Below are 18,455 nucleotides of genomic sequence, written 5' to 3'. Positions count from 1 at the left end.
TGTATCTCGTCTGAGTTTAGATCACTAGTTTTAGAATAACTATCTTTAGAGTAAGACTTGCAGTGCGAGTATTTACGTCCACTGGAATGTCACCCTTGTTGAGAAACAAGGAAATATCACAAGGGCATCTGCCTTAGCACTTGTGACTCGTGACTATTTCAGGTAGTGCCTAAATGACCTTTCTCCCTTCACTATTCATAAACATTTCAACAGAGACAATTTACAAGGTTTCACAGTTAAATTAATAGTGATAGACCCGACAAATGGATATCTAAAGGAAGTGTAGTGAAAGTGTTAAATCAAGACTTTGTGTTAAAGAGTTCAGGAAAGAATGCTTCTCTACCAAAGGAAATATCCTCTTCTGCAAAGTTAAAGTAAGTGCTATAAAGCTTTTTAATGCCCAGCAGCGTAGCGACACTGCTAGATACAAAAATGCAGAGATGAATGGGGAAAAAGAGGTAAGTTATGTATTATTTTCTCCTATATTTTACTTCAGTTAAATATCTTGGCCCACGGCAACCGTTGGGACATTCTTAGTTCCGATAACTAATACGGTTTTCATTGATTTGTAGGAGCAGCAATGTGGTCTCTGTCACCATTGTGTAAAACTGCAGTATCCATTGAAAATATCTTCCTTGTTGACCACAGTTTAATGATAGATAATGTATTTATGATAGAGGCTAATAGAATTAAGTCAAAGAACTAGTAAGGAAATTAACTGAAGTAGTGTAATAAGATTGTATAATGAATTGTCATTTTAATATAAAGAACTAGTGGCAAAAATCATTCATTGAATGTACACGTGTTTTGTGATATTTTCCATTTTTGGGTCATATTTAGTTATTTTTAAGAGCATTTTTGCCTGCATATTTGGGGGATTGTTGGGTCTTAAATATCTGAAGCCTACTTATAACCATATGAAGATACTGTAACCTTTCTTAACAACCTCATTTATATGATTACCCCAATGAAGGTCATTCCTTATATTAACACCTAGGTACTAATCGTGTTCCCCATGATGTACTATCACCCCATCAACACAGTAATTGAAACTGGGAGGACTTTTCCTCTTGGTGAAAGTTTCATCCCATTCACAATCGTATCATTATCGATGTATTTTTTGTAGTCACAATCTTGTAACTTATTTACTACTCTATACAGTATAATATCATCTGCAAGTAGCCTCATCTGTGATTCTAGTTCTTTACTCATATTGTTTATATACCAGATGGCCCACCACTGCTTACTATCTATTGTAAGTGTCCCACATACACTATTAACGAGTGGGATGTCTAATAACTGATTTTACCGGGGTACTACTGCCTCAGGCAGGTTACTTCAGAATACAAAGAGATGCGAGGGTAATCCCAAAAACAAGATCTCCTATTTTTTTTATAAATACAGAACTATGTTCGTGTGGCTGTTGGTCACAATATTGTGAAGAGTGTTCCCCGCGCTCTCATATAAACATGCGCACGCTCCCGTTAGATGCTGCCGCGAAGTGCGCGCAGTTATTCAGTTTTTGAACGCAAAAGGTACTGAACCGATTGAAATCCATCGCCAATTGACGAACAAAGGAGCGGGAGACCGTCAATTTCCGGAGAGATGGTCGTGAAGGTTGAGCAAATCATTCGTGAAGATCGGCGGACCACCCTGGATGATCTCTGCACTTTGGTTCCTGAGGTTTCCCGAAGCGCCGCTCATAGAATTTTAACGGAAAAGTTGAAATACCGGAAGGTGTGCGCAAGATGGGTGCCACGCATGCTGACTGAAGACCAAACTTCCTGAACAGCATTGCAGCGAGCTGGTATGACATGGGCATACAAAAACTGTCACAGCGTCTACAAAAATGCATCGACCGAAATGGTGATTGTGTGGAAAAATAGCTAAGTGTTCAAGCTGTGAAATGGTGTAAACCATTGTAGAAATAAACAGGTCTATGTATTTATTAAAAGAAATAGGAAACCTTATTTTTGAGATTACCTTCGTAACAACCAAACGGCCGCGTGCTGCATGTTCTTCAGCGCTACCCGTCGAATGCGCCCCCTTGCGTTATTAAACCACCTTTTCGAGCGCAAAGTAGTAGGCTGGTATTTGGTACAGTTGCTGCCAACATATCGACAATGGCTGGTGGGTTCATCAACGACGAGTACACAGACAATTTTAATCTATGGAAAATCTGGTCGGAATGCAGCCAAAGCTCGCAGACGATATGTACAGGAGTTTTTAAACACACATATTTCGCCAAACAGAGTTGCAATTAAGAGCTAATGGATCGTTACAAACAACTGTTTGGTAGATTGGAATATATGTACGTGTATAAATTAATGAGATATTAAAATTTATTTTCTGCATCTTTGGCGTAGTTACAAATGCACCCTGTTACAGAAGATGTGTAGTAAAATGACTGTTTCAAATCCAAAATACAGCACATTGTAGCGCTCCTTTGTAAACCAGCGACCAGCCATCCCATTCATCATTAGTGTATGTGTGACACTTGTACTTAAAAAGTACGGGGCTGCATGGCCATCTGGTACATAAGAAAACATAAAGGTCAAAAAATACTGCCCTGTCGGACCTCCCTCTTAATCATTACAGGATCAGATAACACTTCACCTACCCTAATTCACTGAGTTCTACCTTCTAGAAATGTAGCCACCCATTCAACCACTGTTTTGTTCTGTGTAGTGGTTTCTGTATAACGATATCATGCCATTCAAACCCTAAAAAAGGAGTTGTTTATTGGTTGATGCAGCCGTCAAGGTGAACATGTCTTTTATCTGAAACCATTGTTGCAGAAGAAATCTGGATCTTCATACGTCATGGTCAACGCTCGGCTTCAAAACTGTAATCGGGCTCATATATCCCTTTCTGTTAGACATTGATCAACTTGAATGTGGTATTCAAATTCCCCCAGCTCTTTAAACATCTGCCAATCAGATGTATCTCTCCTATCGAGTTTCAGCTACGTTCATCGTAGACTACGCTTTGGAGACTGTAACGCCTGTTGGAGGAATCATCCATAATTTTCGTTTGTGGTGACGGTTCTTGTGTGACCTGATGTTCTCTTTCGTTGACATAAGAATTGTTGTTGTTGTTGTTGTTGTTGTTGTTTGAGTCATCAGTCCATAGACTGGTTTGATGCAGCTCTCCATACCACCCTATCCTGTGCTAACCTTTTCATTTCTACGTAACTATTGCATCCTACATCTGCTCTAATCTGTTTGTCATATTCATACCTTGGTCTACCCCTACCGTTCTTGCCACCTACACTTCCTTCAAAAACCAACTGAACAAGTCCTGGGTGTCTTAAGATGTGTCCTATCATTCTATCTCTTCTTCTCGTCAAATTTAGCCAAATCGATCTCCTCTCACCAATTCGATTCAGTATCTCTTCATTCGTGATTCGATCTATCCATCTCACCTTCAGCATTCTTCTGTAGCACCACATTTCAAAAGCTTCTATTCTCTTTCTCTCTGAGCTAGTTATCGTCCATGTTTCACTTCCATACAATGCCACGCTCCACACAAAAGTCTTCAAAAACATCTTTCTAAGTCCGATATCAATGTTTGAAATGAGAAAATTTCTTTTCTTAAGAAAGCTCTTCCTTGCTTGTGCTAGTCTGCATTTTATGTCCTCCTTACTTCTGCCATCGTTGGTTATTTTACTACCCAAGTAACAGTATTCATCTACTTCCTTTAAGACTTCGTTTCCTAATCTAATATTTCCTACATCACCTGCCTTCGTTCGACTGCACTCCATTACTTTTGTTTTGGACTTATTTATTTTCATCTTGTACTCCTTACCTAAGACTTCATCCATACCATTCAGCAACTTCTCGAGATCTTCTGCAGTCTCAGATAAAAAAACAATATCATCGGCAAATCTCAAGGTTTTGATTTCCTCTCCTTGGACTGTGATTCCCTTTCCAAATTTCTCTTTGATTTCCTTTACTGCCTGTTCTATGTAAACATTGAAAAGGAGAGGAGACAAACTGCAGCCTTGCCTCACTCCTTTCTGGATTGCTGCTTCTTTTTCAAAGCCCTCGATTCTTATCACTGCAGACTGATTTTTATACAGGTTGTAGATAATTCTTCGTTCACGGTATCTGATCCCTATCATCTTCAGAATCATAAATAGCCTGGTCCAATCAACATTATCGAATGCCTTTTCTAGATCTACGAATGCCATGTACGTGGGCTTGTCCTTCTTGATTCGATCCTCTAAGATCAGACGTAAAGTCAGGATTGCTTCACGTGTTCCTACATTTCTTCTGAAGCCAAATTGATCTTCCCCCAACTCAGCTTCAACTTGTTTTTCCATTCTTCTGTAAATAATACGTGTTAAAATTTTGCAGGCATGAGATACTAAACTAATAGTGCGGTAGTTTTCACACCTGTCAGCACCGGCTTTCTTGGGAATAGGTATAACAACATTCTGCCGAAAATCGGATGGGACTTCTCCTGTCTCATACATCTTGCACACTAAATGAAATAACCTTACCATGCTGGTTTCTCCTAAGGCAGTCAGTAATTCAGAGGGAATATCATCAATTCCAGGTGCCTGTTCCTATTTAGGTCACTCACAGCTCTGTCAAACTCTGACCTCAAAATTGGGTCTCCGATTTCATCAGCATCAACAGCCTCTTCATGTTCCAGAACGAAATTATCTACATCGTTACCTTGATACAACTGTTGGATATGCTCCTGCCATCTTTCTGCTTTGTCTTCTTTTCCTAGAAGTGGCTTTCCATCTGAGCTCTTAATATTCATGCACCTAGATTTCCTTTCTCCAAAAGGTTTCCTTGATTTTCCTGTATGCAGCATCTACCTTTCCCAGGACCATACAGCCTTCGACATCCTTGCACTTCTCCTTCAGCCATTCTTCCTTAGCTACCTTGCACTTTCTATCCACTTGATTCTTTAATCGCCTGTATTCTTTTCTGCCCTCTTCATTTCTAGCATTCTTGTATTTTCGTCGTTCATCAATCAGGTCTAGTATCTCCTGAGTTATCCACTGATTCTTAGTTGATCTTTTCTTCCTTCCTAACATTTCTTCAGCAGCTCTACTGACTTCATTTTTCATGACTCTCCACTCTTCCTCTACTGTGTTTCCTTCGGCCTTTTCATTTAGTCCTTGTGCAACATGTTCCTTGAAACAATCCCTCACATTATTTTCTTTCAACTTGTCTAGATCCCATCTTTTTGCATTCTTTCCTTTCTTCAATTTCTTCAACTTCAGGTGGCATTTCATGACCAACAAGTTGTGGTCAGAGTCCACGTCTGCTCCTGGGAAAGTTTTGCAATCCAACACCTGGTTTCTGAATCTCTGCCTAATCATAATGAAGTCTATTTGATACCTTCCAGTGTCTCCAGGTCTCGTCCACGTATACAGCCGTCGTTTGTGGTGTTTGAACCAAGTATTGGCGAGGACTAAATTATGGTCAGTGCAGAATTCAACAAGCCGACTTCCTCTTTCGTTCCTTTGTCCCAATCCAAATTCTCCTACTGTGCTACCTTCTCTTCCTTGGCCTACCACTGCATTCCAGTCTCCCATCACAATTAGATTCTCGTCACCTTTGACATATTGTATTAAATCTTCTATCTCCTCATATATTCTTCCAATTTCTTCATCATCCGCTGAACTAGTAGGCATATAGACCTGCACTATTGTGGTGGGCATTGGTTTGGTGTCTATCTTGGCGACAATAATTCTTTCACTATGCTGGTCGTAGTAGCTTATCCGCTGCCCTATTTTCTTATTCATTATTAAACCAACTCCTGCATTTCCCCTGTTTGATTTCGTGTTGATAATTCGGTAGTCGCCTGACCAAAAATCCTGTTCTTCCTGCCAACGTACTTCACTTATACCAACTACATCTAACTTTATCCTATCCATCTCCCTTTTCAGATTCTCTAACCTACCACAACGATTCAAACTTCTAACATTCCACGCTCCGACTCGCAGAATGTCAGTATCCATCTTCCTGATGATCGCCCCCTCTCGTGTAGTCCCCACCCGGAGATCCGAATGGGGGACTAGTTTACCTCCGGAATATTTTACCCGGGAGGAAGCCATCATCAGTCCACCATTCATACAGAGAGAGCTGCATGTCCTCGGGAGGTGGTTACGGCTGTCGTTTCCCGTTGCTTTCAGCCGTGTAGCAGTATCAACACAGCTAAGCCATGTTGAGTATTATTACAAGGCCGTATCAGTCAATCATCTAGACTGCCGCCCTTGCAACTACCGAAAGGCTGCTACCCCCCTTTCGATGAACCATTCGTTAGTCTGGTCTCTCAACAGATACCCATCCGATATGGTTGCACCTGCGGCTCGGCTATCTGCATCATTGGGACACGCAAGCCTCCCCACCGCGGCACGGTCACATGGTTCGCAGAGGAGGATATAAGAATTATCAAAGGAAATATTCGATACATTTGCAACTTCGTTGAAAATACATAAGAAAAAGCGAGGTAAACAATTATAAATAAACAATTGATAGGGGAATCTGCCACCGGGGCGACCACCCTATAAATGCAGATCATTGATGATTGATTGGTTGGTTGTTGTTTATTTATTTATTTATTTATTTATTTATTTATTTATTTATTTATTTATTTATAGGCCTGCGTATGACGCAACTTGTCAACGACAGGTAACATTGTTCTATTGTTTGCGCCTCTTTACTAATTCGCTCCTCGTACTGTTCTTTAACATGCAGCACACTCGGCCAATTCCGACGCCCCATTCCGTACAACCGGAAATAATGTTGCACAATAAACACCTACTCCTCTGTTGTGAGAAGCATACTTGCAGAAATCAACACACCACTGAATTCACAACATGCCACACTATTGTATACAATAAATAAAAACTTCGTTGCTACGGAAATGCGGACAGCAGACGAGCAATAATTTCATTGTCGTTTGGTTTGTTCCATGCCGGTACCGTAACACATGTATTCATCAAATAACTGATATTTTGTTCGCAAGTCTTGCTAGTCGGACCTGGATAGAATTTATTTTTGTTTTGATGTGTGCACATTTTTTTCTGTTTTTATTCAACTGTGTAAAAAGAACCTCATGGGAGGAAAGATGTTTTATGGAAAGGAATCAGGGTCTGCGTCTACTAGCGTTTTTGTAAAATGCAGGATCGTTGTGGTTACACAAACTCCGCTAGGGAAGTGACTTGAACTCGAAACTCCGAGCTGACAGGATCGCGCCATAACAAGAACGGTATGGGAACAACGGTTGAAACCCAACGTGTGCTTGTGTTTTACGCTGGTTTCTCGGCGTCGGTAGCTGCTAGGTGATCGGTCATTTACGGTAATGTTCATTAAACAGGCGTGTGGCATGCGTACGGTGGATTTGGACTCGTACTGCAACGCAAGCCTTCTTCGATTGGTGCTCTCAAAGCGATGTTAGGCATGTGGTGATTTAGCAACACCGCCTCGCAAAGTCCCTTTAAATTCGCCCGCGAAGCGATCTAATTGGTTAGCTTCAGCAGTTGATATACTGACAGCGGTGCGAGATATCGAATTAGTTTATTTTAAATTATTTATCACTATAATCGACCCTCCAACGCGTATATGCCCGGTTCACGTTGTTTCCGACCACCCTGTATATATGCTTATATTAGTAAAATTTCATCGGCCATTTCTTTTTTATTGGTATGATTTTTTAACACTTGGATGACCAGCTCCATGGCTAAATGGTTAGCATGCTGGCCTTTGGTCACAGGGGTCCCGGGTTCGATTCCCGACAGGGTCGGAAATGTTAACCATAATTTCGCTGGCACAGGGGCTGGGTGTGTGTGTGTCACCTTCATCCACATCACGACGCGCAAGTCGCCTACGGGAGTCAAATCAAAAGACCTGCACCTAGCGAACCGAACTTGTCCTCGGACACCCCCGTCACTAAAAGCCATACGTCATTTCATTTTTCAACACTTGGATGCATAATTCAGTAGCAGCGATGAGGGGGAGGGGAGAGGGGGAACAATCGTCCCCTCACTATGTGGAGTAAATATTACATTTTATCCTATTTTAGCCGGCTGAAACTAGGGATTATTTAAAAAAGCAATTTATTTTATTTAATTACTAGCAAATGTTCCCGTGCTTCGCTACGGTATCCTACCTTGTATATGGATTTCTCCATAAATTACTGTACACGCAGTGAGTAAGATTACATTAAATTGCATGTCACCTGGCGCTATCCGAGAAACACCACGGGGAGGACGTCATACGTTGTTTCCGATGTAAGGTGCGCGTTGGGAGACTTTTAATGATAGTGGCAGGCCACGTGTCATGTTGCCATTCACAATCGAATTCGAGAGTTTCTACTATAACGGCAGTTTCACTTGCTTACTGCCATTCACAATTGAGATGGGAGTTTTCATTATAAAGACAGACCCCTTTTCCTAATGCCAGTCACAATCGAGTTGGAGAGATTTTATAATAATCGAGACATGCAGCTCTTCTTCTTTAGCGTCTGTCCCGCCTGGTGGCAGGGTCCGCTGTGTGGATTCGTTGTCTCCATTTAATTCGGTCACGGGCCATGTCAGGATGTAGTCTTACAGCTTTCAGGTCGTTGTGCACTGTATCGATCCATCGCTGTCTTAGTCGTCCCTTGGGCCTCTTTCCAGCGACTTCCAATGTATACGCTGACTTTGCCAGTGTATTGTCTTCTGCACGCAACACATGTCAAAACCAGCGTAGACGGTTTTCCTGCATTTTCTTCTGGGTCGGTGCAACGCCAAAGCGATTGTCGTTTGAAATATGATCCAGTCTAGTGATGCCAGCTGTCCACCTAAGCATCTTTGTCTCCATGACGCTTAGTCGACGTTCTACCTCCTTCGTAGCAGGCCAACACTCAGTGCCGTAGAGAGCGACGGGACGGATAACAGTCCGGTAGATATTAGATTTCAGATGGTCCTTCATCCGATGGTCGCAGGTGACGCCCGTTGTCATTCGCCACTTCAGCCAGGCTGCGTGTATCCTTGTGTTGACCTCATCAGTAAGTCTGTCATCGTCAGAGAGTGTGGAGCCAAGATATTTAAATTTCTCTTCTCGTGGTAGATCTTCACCATCAACGTAGATGGTTCCAACTTCTCGACGATCTAATGGCATGTACTCTGTCTTCTTTTTGTTGAGGCGCAGGCCGTATTGCGCTAGTCGGTTGTTCCACTCTTCTGTTTGGCGCTGGAGATCAGACTTATTCTCAGCAGCCAACATGACATCATCAGCATAGAGATGTGTCCATGGTATTGGCTTGTGCAGGTCTGATGTAACAGTGTCCATTACAAGAATGAACAGCAGTGGTGATAAGGCAGAGCCTTGATGTACTCCTACAGTGATGCGGAAATCATCGGACGCTCCTGCGGCAGCTTGGTTCTACGTAGAGCATCTGTACCCACTTAACAAGGTACTCTGGAATGCTATGTTCTCGTAGTGCTAACCAGATTAGGTCATGTTGCACCCGATCAAAGGCCTTCTCAAGATCCAGAAAAGCGAGATGAAGAGGCTTATATTTTTCATGGTGTTTCTCAACTAACAGCTGTGCAGCGTGGATTGCATCTGTTGTGCCACAATTTTTCACGAATCCAGCTTGGTTCGTTGTAAGTTTGGCTATCTGGCGAATCCTTTTGTCAAGAGTACGTTCGAAGATCATCATCGCGTGGCTCAGAAGTCTGATCGGGCGATAATTAGAACAATCGGCAGGACTTCCCTTCTTGAAGATTGGTATGGTAATGCTCCGTCGCCAATCTGATGGTATTTGACCTTCTTTGATGATCTGATTGAAAAGCTGTGTTAGCCATATTGCCGCATCCCACCGTTCAGAGCGCCAGAACTCTGCCGGAAGATTATCGGGGGCGGTGGCTTTCCCTGGTTTCATCTCCTTCAGAACAGCCTGAACTTCCGTGACGTCAATTTCCTTCACTGGGCCTTCAATAGCAGAGGTGGTTGGGATTGGTGTGTGAGGAAATTCTTCGGTTGAAAGTTTCTCAAAATAGCTCCACCAGCAGTCTCGCGCTTTCTTCCAATCGACCAGCAGGTCACCTTTTTCGTCATTGATGCCGTGTAAACGTTGGATGTCTTCCGTTTTGCGGTGCTTCGATTTGAGTAGCCGGTAAATGTGCCGCTCGCCTTCGCGCGTGTCAAGTTTTGCATATAGGTCTGCATATCGGTTTGCTTTTGTTACAGCAATGACCTTCGCCTCGCTACGGGCTGTTTTGTAGGCATTCCAACGAGATGGTGTTTTATATGAAAGAAACTCATGGTACAGCTGTTTCTTCTTCCGCACTGCACCTTTAACATCGTCATTCCAAAGCTACTTGTGTCTTTGTTAATCCTACGTCGTTCTGGTTTAGTTGTTCCAAGAATAGAGCGTGCGGCTTCATGAACGACGTCTTTCAGTTTAGTCCAGCTCTCTTCAACCGTGGTGATTGGTGGCACTGTAATTTTTGTAACAATGTCGGCCTCCTTCTCCTTGTAGCGCCACCATTGATTCTTTTAGGCCCATTTCTGGCTAAGTATTCGGCTCTTGGCAACTTCATCCGTAGCTTACAGATGACAGGTCGGTGTTGCATCGCGACGGTTTCGTAAGGAACAACTTTTGTATCTAGAATAACTTTGAAATTCCGTAGTCTCACAAGGATGTAGTCAATCTGAGTTGCATTGGAGCCACTGTAGTACATGATTAGATAAGTATCACGCTTTTTGAACCAGGTGTTCGTGATGATCAGATCATGAGTTTCTGCATAATCAAGAATTCGTTGGCCGTCGCCATTCTTCTCTCCATATCCATGTCCACCATGGGCAGTGTGGTCTTCTTTCCTCTGTCCAACGTGTCTATTCAGATCACCGGCAACGGTGAGGTAGTCTTCTGGTGGCACTTCAGCAGTCTTCTCATCAAGCAGTTCCCAGAAGGCATCTTTTTTTTCCGCGTCTAGGTCAGTTTGTGGAGCGTAGGCACTGAATAAATGGACCTTCCTTCTATCCGCGACATATACGATTTTCATCAATCGATCAGCGTAGCGTTGCACCTCAGAGACAGAACCATCAAATTTTGCTGATATAACAATGCCAACGCCGTTAGTTGTTCTTCGGGTTCCGTTGTATATGAGTTTGTATCCACACCCAATGTTGCGTGACTTTTCTCCACTCCATCTTGCCTCCTGCACCGCGCAGATGTCTATATGCCTTCTTTCAAGTGCTGTGGCCAGTTCACTTCTTCGACCAGACATAGTCCCGACGTTCAGTGATGCTATACAGAATGTGAGGGCTCGCTTGTTTAGCCGTCGCCGCCCGTGCGACGGTAACCCTTGCATACTTTTCGTGCTGGCTGGGCCCTGCCAACACGCGTCGCTTTTAGCGGGGGACGCCCTAGCCGTGGTTCCGATTCCATGAGACAACATTTCCATAAAGATGTGACTGTATGTTTTTACGGCCGGCTTGTCACGGAGCCTGTCGCCAAGCATTTTAGAGCTGCTGCCAGCAGGTAGTTAGGCCGCTCCTGACCTGGAGAACAGACGCCTTTTGTAGCCGCTCCTCTGCATTAACTCCCAGAAATATAGAGTGCATCATCTGCCAACTACACCGTACCGATGGTCTCCAGAGAGATGCAGCTCTGTCTAATGTATAATGAATCAAGATACGAAAAATAGTCATAGGACCAAAGTTGTAGATCTCTTCAAATTGAGCGGCGATTATGATATCTATTTTGTGATATGACTTACCGTTTAGCAGGCAATAACCCCGAAATGGTCTGTACCGTCATTAAATTTGCCTCCACATTTCGATATTTTCCGGGGCCAAAACTTTATACATTTCAACATCTTGGAATATTTCCCCAAAAGAAAGTTTCCAGGTTTCGGGATTAGCACTCGCATACATACGGAGAAATTAAAGAAGAAAGTAATACAGTAGTTAAAAAAAGTTAACATTAATTGAAAATAGGATTATAACGGAGGACAGAGGGATAGGACAAATATGTTTTGGAAAATGAAATGTCCTTCACGAAATTGTGATGATTTGAGTTACGGATTTAAGAAAGCGGTAACAGAGGAGAAATGTAGGCGCAGGGAATCTTAGGTAAACAGATAAGAAGATTACATGATGTTATTACATAAGCGTAAAGAGGCAAGGCAGAGGCAGGAAATTAAAGGAAACAAAAAACAGAAGTAGAAGAGAAAATTATAGCAAATGCCAAAAAGCACCTTACGGTGTGAAATAATGGGTTACACTCCGCGGTACTGTTGAAATATTAACTGCCACCCTTAGCGTTATTCAACGGTATTCCGCAAATATCCGCAGAATGGCAGCTTGACGTCTCTCTCGCCTTTTACCCAAGGAACAACTACATAGTAATTTTCTCCGTCCTTTGAAGAGTAAGTGAAATTATGTAGGCCTACATAGCAAAAATTGTTTAAAATGAAGGGAAGTTTCACATACAGTCTACAGATTTTACAGAAAATCAATAGTAAAAGAAAAAATTGAAGAAAAAACCTGTTCTGGTTTTCGTAAAAACTCCTAGTCTATTCAGTGATTTTCAAATCATATGCATATCTAAACCTGCTCCTGGATGAGTATACTGCAAATATAAAGTTTGGTCGAGATCTTTCCCGCCGTTTCGCCATGATGGTGGAATAGACACGAAAGCGAACAACCACTGATACGGTCTTGAGGTGACCTAAACGGATAAATATATGAAAAATGGGCAAAACAAACGAAATTACAAACAACGGACCTCCTACAACTTTATATAAATTAACAAAATTATTAACGGAAATACGCACAAAATGTTAATCGTAGCTAACCGATTTGGATAGCGTCACTGCACGTAGTGGAGACTTTGCATGTGCTGTGAGGAAAGGTAACAGTGGTGTATACTGTACATATATATATAAAACAAAACTAAAACTGTCAACCTTTACCCCTCTATCGAAATTTTCTCGGAGAGCAACAAAAACGTACCTTTTGTAGCTGTTTTCCTTTTTTCTTTTTCTTTTTTATCAGTTTTGATGTGTATACCCCTAATCCGCCCGCTATATACCCCAAACCCGGGTACTTTCTGTTGTCTGCACATTCTTTGCCCCCCTCCACTTCTAATTCCCAGTCGCTGCCACTGGCACAATTAAATGCCTCTACTAAGTGTACAGCTGTCAACAAATGGAGTAAGAGACGTCGTTTATTATCAAGCTCTCTGCATTTCCGTTTCTCGTAATCGCATCGCGTTCGGAAAAAAAACAGCATTCTTGTAATTTTTTGTTCCTGTTTGTTTAGGCAGTGATAATGACAAGAAATTTTAGACCGAACTGCTCCTTTAAGAGGCGCAGGTTTTAACTCACTGTAGTCGTGTCGTTACAGCAAGAAATTTTAGACCGAACTGCTCCTTTAAGAGGCGCAGGTTTTAACTCACTGTAGTCGTGTCGTTACAGCAAGAAATTTTAGACCGAACTGCTCCTTTAAGAGGCGCAGGTTTTAACTCACTGTGGTCGTGTCGTTACAGCAAGGCAAATCTCTGTTTTCGACGTCGCAGTTACATATCGAAGGTTTTCGGCGATGCAAGGATGGAAAAGGGACATACACACACAGATATCTAGCACCCGAGCCATCGGAATTAATCAATGAAGGTTAAAATTCCCGACCCAGCCGAAAATCGAACCTGGGACCTTCTGGACCAAAGACCAGCACGCTAAACATTTAGCCATGGAGCCGGACTTCTTTTGCTCGAAAGCTTTGTTTTGCTAGTGCTATTCTTGTTTATTTATTTATTTCTCACTCATCCAATTGTCAGTTGGCAAACTCTCCAATATCTGTACTGTGCAACCTGTTCAGTTTGACCTTTTGCTGTTTTTACCTTCATTTTTTCTTTGTAATACTGTATACTCTCATCACCTTAGTTTTCTTTTCTTCTTAATCTGGTTACCCTCCAGGGTTGATTTTTCTCTCGGACTCAGCGAGGGATCCCACTTCTACCGCCTCAAGAGCAGTGTCCTGGAGCGTGAGAATTTGGGTCGGGGAATACAACGGGGGAGGATGACCAATACCCCACCCAGGGTGCCTCACCTGCTATGCTGAACAGGGGTCTTGTGGGAAGATGGGAAGATCGGAAGGGTTAGACAAGGAAGAGTGAAGGAAGCGGCCGTGGCCTTAAGTTAGGCACCATCCCGGCATTTGTCTGGAGGAGAAATGGGAAACCACGGGAAACCACTTCGAAGATGGTTGATGTGGGAATCGAATCCCTCTCGACTCAGTTGACCTCCCTAGGTTAAGTAGACCCCGTTCCAGTCCTCGTACCACGTTTCAAATTTCGTGGCAAAGCCGGGAATCGAACCCGGGCCTCCGGCGGTGGCAGCTAATGACACTAACCACTACACTACAGAGGTGGACACCTTACTTTCCTTTCTGGTTTATTTTTCATTCAATACACTTGCGTTCCTTTTTCTATCAATCAGTCAATACTGATCTGGATTTAGGGCAGTCGCCCAGGTGGCAGATTCTCTATCTGTTGTTTGCCTAATCTTTTCTTAAATGATTTCAATGAGATTGGAAATTTATTGAACATCTCCCTTGGTAAGTTATTCCAATCCCTAACTCCCCTTCCTATAAATGAATATTTGCCCCTATTTGTCCTCTTGAATTCTAACTTAATCTTCATATTATGATCTTTCCTACTTTTAAAGACGCCACTCAAACTTATTCGTTTACTAATGTCATTCTACGCCATCTCTCCGCTGACAGCTCGGAACATACCACTTAGTCGAGCAGCTCGTCTTCTTTCTCCCAGTTCTTCCCAGCCCAAACTCTGCAACATTTCTGTAACGCTATTCTTTTGTCGGGAATCTAGTCTGGATAGTGTTCTTTGTAGGAAATTGATCTCTTCTCAAGCAGTACCATGTCGTCAGCACACCTGAAACAGGTTATAACGTAACGATTACAAGTAAAAATTACTAAAAGAGTATTCGGTACAAGTAATTTGATTATTTTTACCCAATTACTTCCCAACCTTCAAATACCACCGGACTGAGCCGGGATCGAACCTGCCAAGTTGGGCTGAGAAGGCCAAACCCTACCGTCCGAACTATCCAGCCAGGCTTATCCAGTTCTTCTCCAGCTTCAAAACTGCTGTTGAGTCCCGTTAAAGCATCACAGGAAAATCTGATTAATTCGAACGGAAGTGTAAAACAAAAATTGAAACAAAATTTAATGAAATTGTGCTTGGTAGCGAAAATAAACAATGTATAAATTCACTCAGTTTCTTTATCTATCAAAAATGATGATAGCATATTCTAGGGTAATTACAATAAATAGTGTTTACTATACAGTACATATTTATTTAGCATGTTCATAAAATCGGCCATTCTCTATATCCGTAATGATGTGAACCTGTTGGCTGACGCAATATTCCGCCACCGCCTCATAATAACGCATCAGCTGGTGTCGCGACGGTTATTGGTGCACGCAGCCCATAAAACCTTAGTCTTTTTTTTTTTTTCAAATTAAAGTTAGGGGAAGATATTGATTAATCCAGAAATCTCGCAATCCGAACAGGTCTTGGTCGCAACTTGTGCGGATAAACGGGACTGTACTCTATGAGGATTGAATAGTCCACTCATGTGCGCCCGCAAGAGGGGGGGGGGGCGTGGAATTCTAAAACGATTGATGTTCAATTGTTTAATATCATACCAAATTATTTCATAAGGTAGGTAAGGGTTATTCTGCCCGAAGGCAGGTCCGAACCTCCGCAGAGGTGTTCCTGAGCCAGAGTTTACGTGCGGTAGGGTGGCCAGTTCCTTTCCGCTCCTCCATTCCCTTACCCCCCACCAACAGCGCGTGGCAACCCATCCAACTCCTGACCACGTCCAATGTTGCTTAACTTCGGAGATCTCACGGGATCCGGTGTTTCAACACGGCTACGGCCGTTGGCAAATTATTTCATAAATTGAAGTTAATTTACAGTCATCTAACACCTTTTATAACTGGAAATTTCTGTAAACAATTTAATGTTGCTGACGTTATACTGGTTTTTATATTCAAGAAAATTATTCTAATAATGTCATACATTAGGCTAGTAATGGAAACATTGCTTCAGTTTCCAATATGGTTACGCCTCCCTAGTTTTAGGTGTGTTTCTATTACACTAATCATCATCATCATCATCATCATCATCATGAGTGGCGACTACCTAGAGTACCGGTACTTTTGCCACCCCTCGTACGGTACCTGAGGAATTTGCCCTCGGCAGTGACCATAAGGAAAAACACGTTGTAGAGATATTTTTAGACGTTATCACACCTGTAACGAAGCTCAACCCCTAAACCACGGTCGTGTTTGCTGACTGGTAAGACGTTAGTCCCATAAGGTCGTGCTTGCAAAGCGGATTATTTATTGTGCTTACACCTAATTTTACACCGTTTCATCTTACCACAATCTTTGTTCGTGCTGCGAAATGCATTGTTATTTTTAAGGCGTGCAATAATACGGTGGCTCATACGGTGGACAGCAGGCAATGGTATGTTGATAAACGGGGCTAAAAGTCAGGTTGTGAGTTTCACAAATAGGAAAAGTCCTCTCAGTTTTAATTACTGCATTGATGGGGTGAAAGTTCCTTTTGGGGATCATTGTAAGTATCTAGGTGTTAATATAAGGAAAGATCTTCACTGGGGTAATCACATAAATGGGATTGTAAATAAAGGGTACCGATCTCTGCACATGGTTATGAGGGTGTTTAGGGGTTGTAGTAAGGATGTAAAGGAGAGGGCATATAAGTCTCTGGTAAGACCCCAACTAGAGTATGGTTCCAGTGTATGGGACCCTCACCAGGATTACCTGATTCAAGAACTGGAAAAAATCCAAAGAAAAGCAGCTCGATTTGTTCTGGGTGATTTCCGACAAAAGAGTAGCGTTACAAAAATGTTGCAATGTTCGGGTTGGGAAGAATTGAGAGAAAGAAGAAGAGCTGTTCGACTAAGTGGTATGTTCCGAGCTGTCAGCGGAGAGATGGCGTGGAATGACATTAGTAGACGAATAGGTTTGAATGGCGTTTATAAAAGTAGGAAAGATCACAATATGAAGATAAAGTTGGAATTCAAGAGGACAAACTGGGGCAAATATTCATTTATAGGAAGGGAAGTTAGGGATTGGAATAACTTACCAAGGGAGATGTTCAATAAATTTCCAATTTCTTTGAAATCATTTCGGAAAAGGCTAGGAAAGCAACAGATAGGGAATCTGCCACCTGGGCGACTGCCCTAAATGCAGATCAGTATTGATTGATTGATTGATTGATTGATTACTATAATAGAACGGCAGCCTGCCGTTGTTCTTGTAGGTTCTTAACTTGTAGTGTTAAATCATCTACAATCGAATCATTGTATAATAGTTCATTGATTCTGCGATGTTTGTGTTGTTATCAAAGCGGCTATTATAGTGAGAGGTGATTAAGTAATTTTTATCAGTTTAACTTAACGGTTATAAATTGTGTTGTTGTTTGAGTCATCAGTCCATAGACTGGTTTGCTGCAGCTCTCCATGCCGCCCTATCCTGTGCTAACCTTTTCATTTCTACGTAACTATTGCATCCTACATCTGCTCTAATCTGCTTGTCATATTCATACCTTGGTCTACCCCTACCGTTCTTACCACATACACTTCCTTCAAAAACCAACTGAACAAGTCCTGGGTGTCTTAACCCTCTACTGCCCAAATTATTTTGTTGTTTTTTAAAAAAAATTATCTGCCATATACTAAGTAAATATGTTGTAAACTACACATAAATGCAGTTTTTATTGAATTTTCATTTTTGATTTTCATAATTAGGTTTGTGACTTCCAGGTCACACTGGGCAGTAATGTTTTGATATGTGAAAATTGACTAATGTATAAAATAACAGTCTCATAAAATATTCAAGATGCTTACCTTTGGTTTCTATATTTTTTTATGCATATAATTTGTTAGTAATAATACAAAACATAATTGTAAAACTAGCTATCCGCCATGTGCCTGGGAAATGCTCCCAACCCTCCCAACTATACATTTGGCGCTTCCTGGTGGCTTATGCATATAACTATTAAACTATAAACGGTTGAAAATCACACAGCCATACTGTAACTTGAAAGTTACACTGGGAAGTAGTGGCTCAATTTCATTCTAACAGTAGAAAATGTGTACAGAATGATGTGTGACTTCAAAGTCACATTGGGCAGTAGAGGGTTAAGATGTGTTCTATCATTCTATCTCTTCTTCTCGTCAAATTTAGCCAAATCGATCTCCTCTCACCAATTCGAATCAGTATATCTTCATTCGTAATTCGATCTATCCATCTCACCTTCAGCATTCTTCTGTAACACCACATTTCAAAAGCTTCTATTCTCTTTCTTTCTGAGCTGGTTATCGTCCCTGTTTCACTTCCATACAATGCCACGCTCCACACAAAAGTCTTCAAAAACATCTT

Source organism: Anabrus simplex, chromosome 3, assembly GCF_040414725.1.
Source record: "Anabrus simplex isolate iqAnaSimp1 chromosome 3, ASM4041472v1, whole genome shotgun sequence".
Classification (NCBI taxonomy): domain Eukaryota; kingdom Metazoa; phylum Arthropoda; class Insecta; order Orthoptera; family Tettigoniidae; genus Anabrus; species Anabrus simplex.
This window is presented reverse-complemented; position numbering follows the sequence as displayed.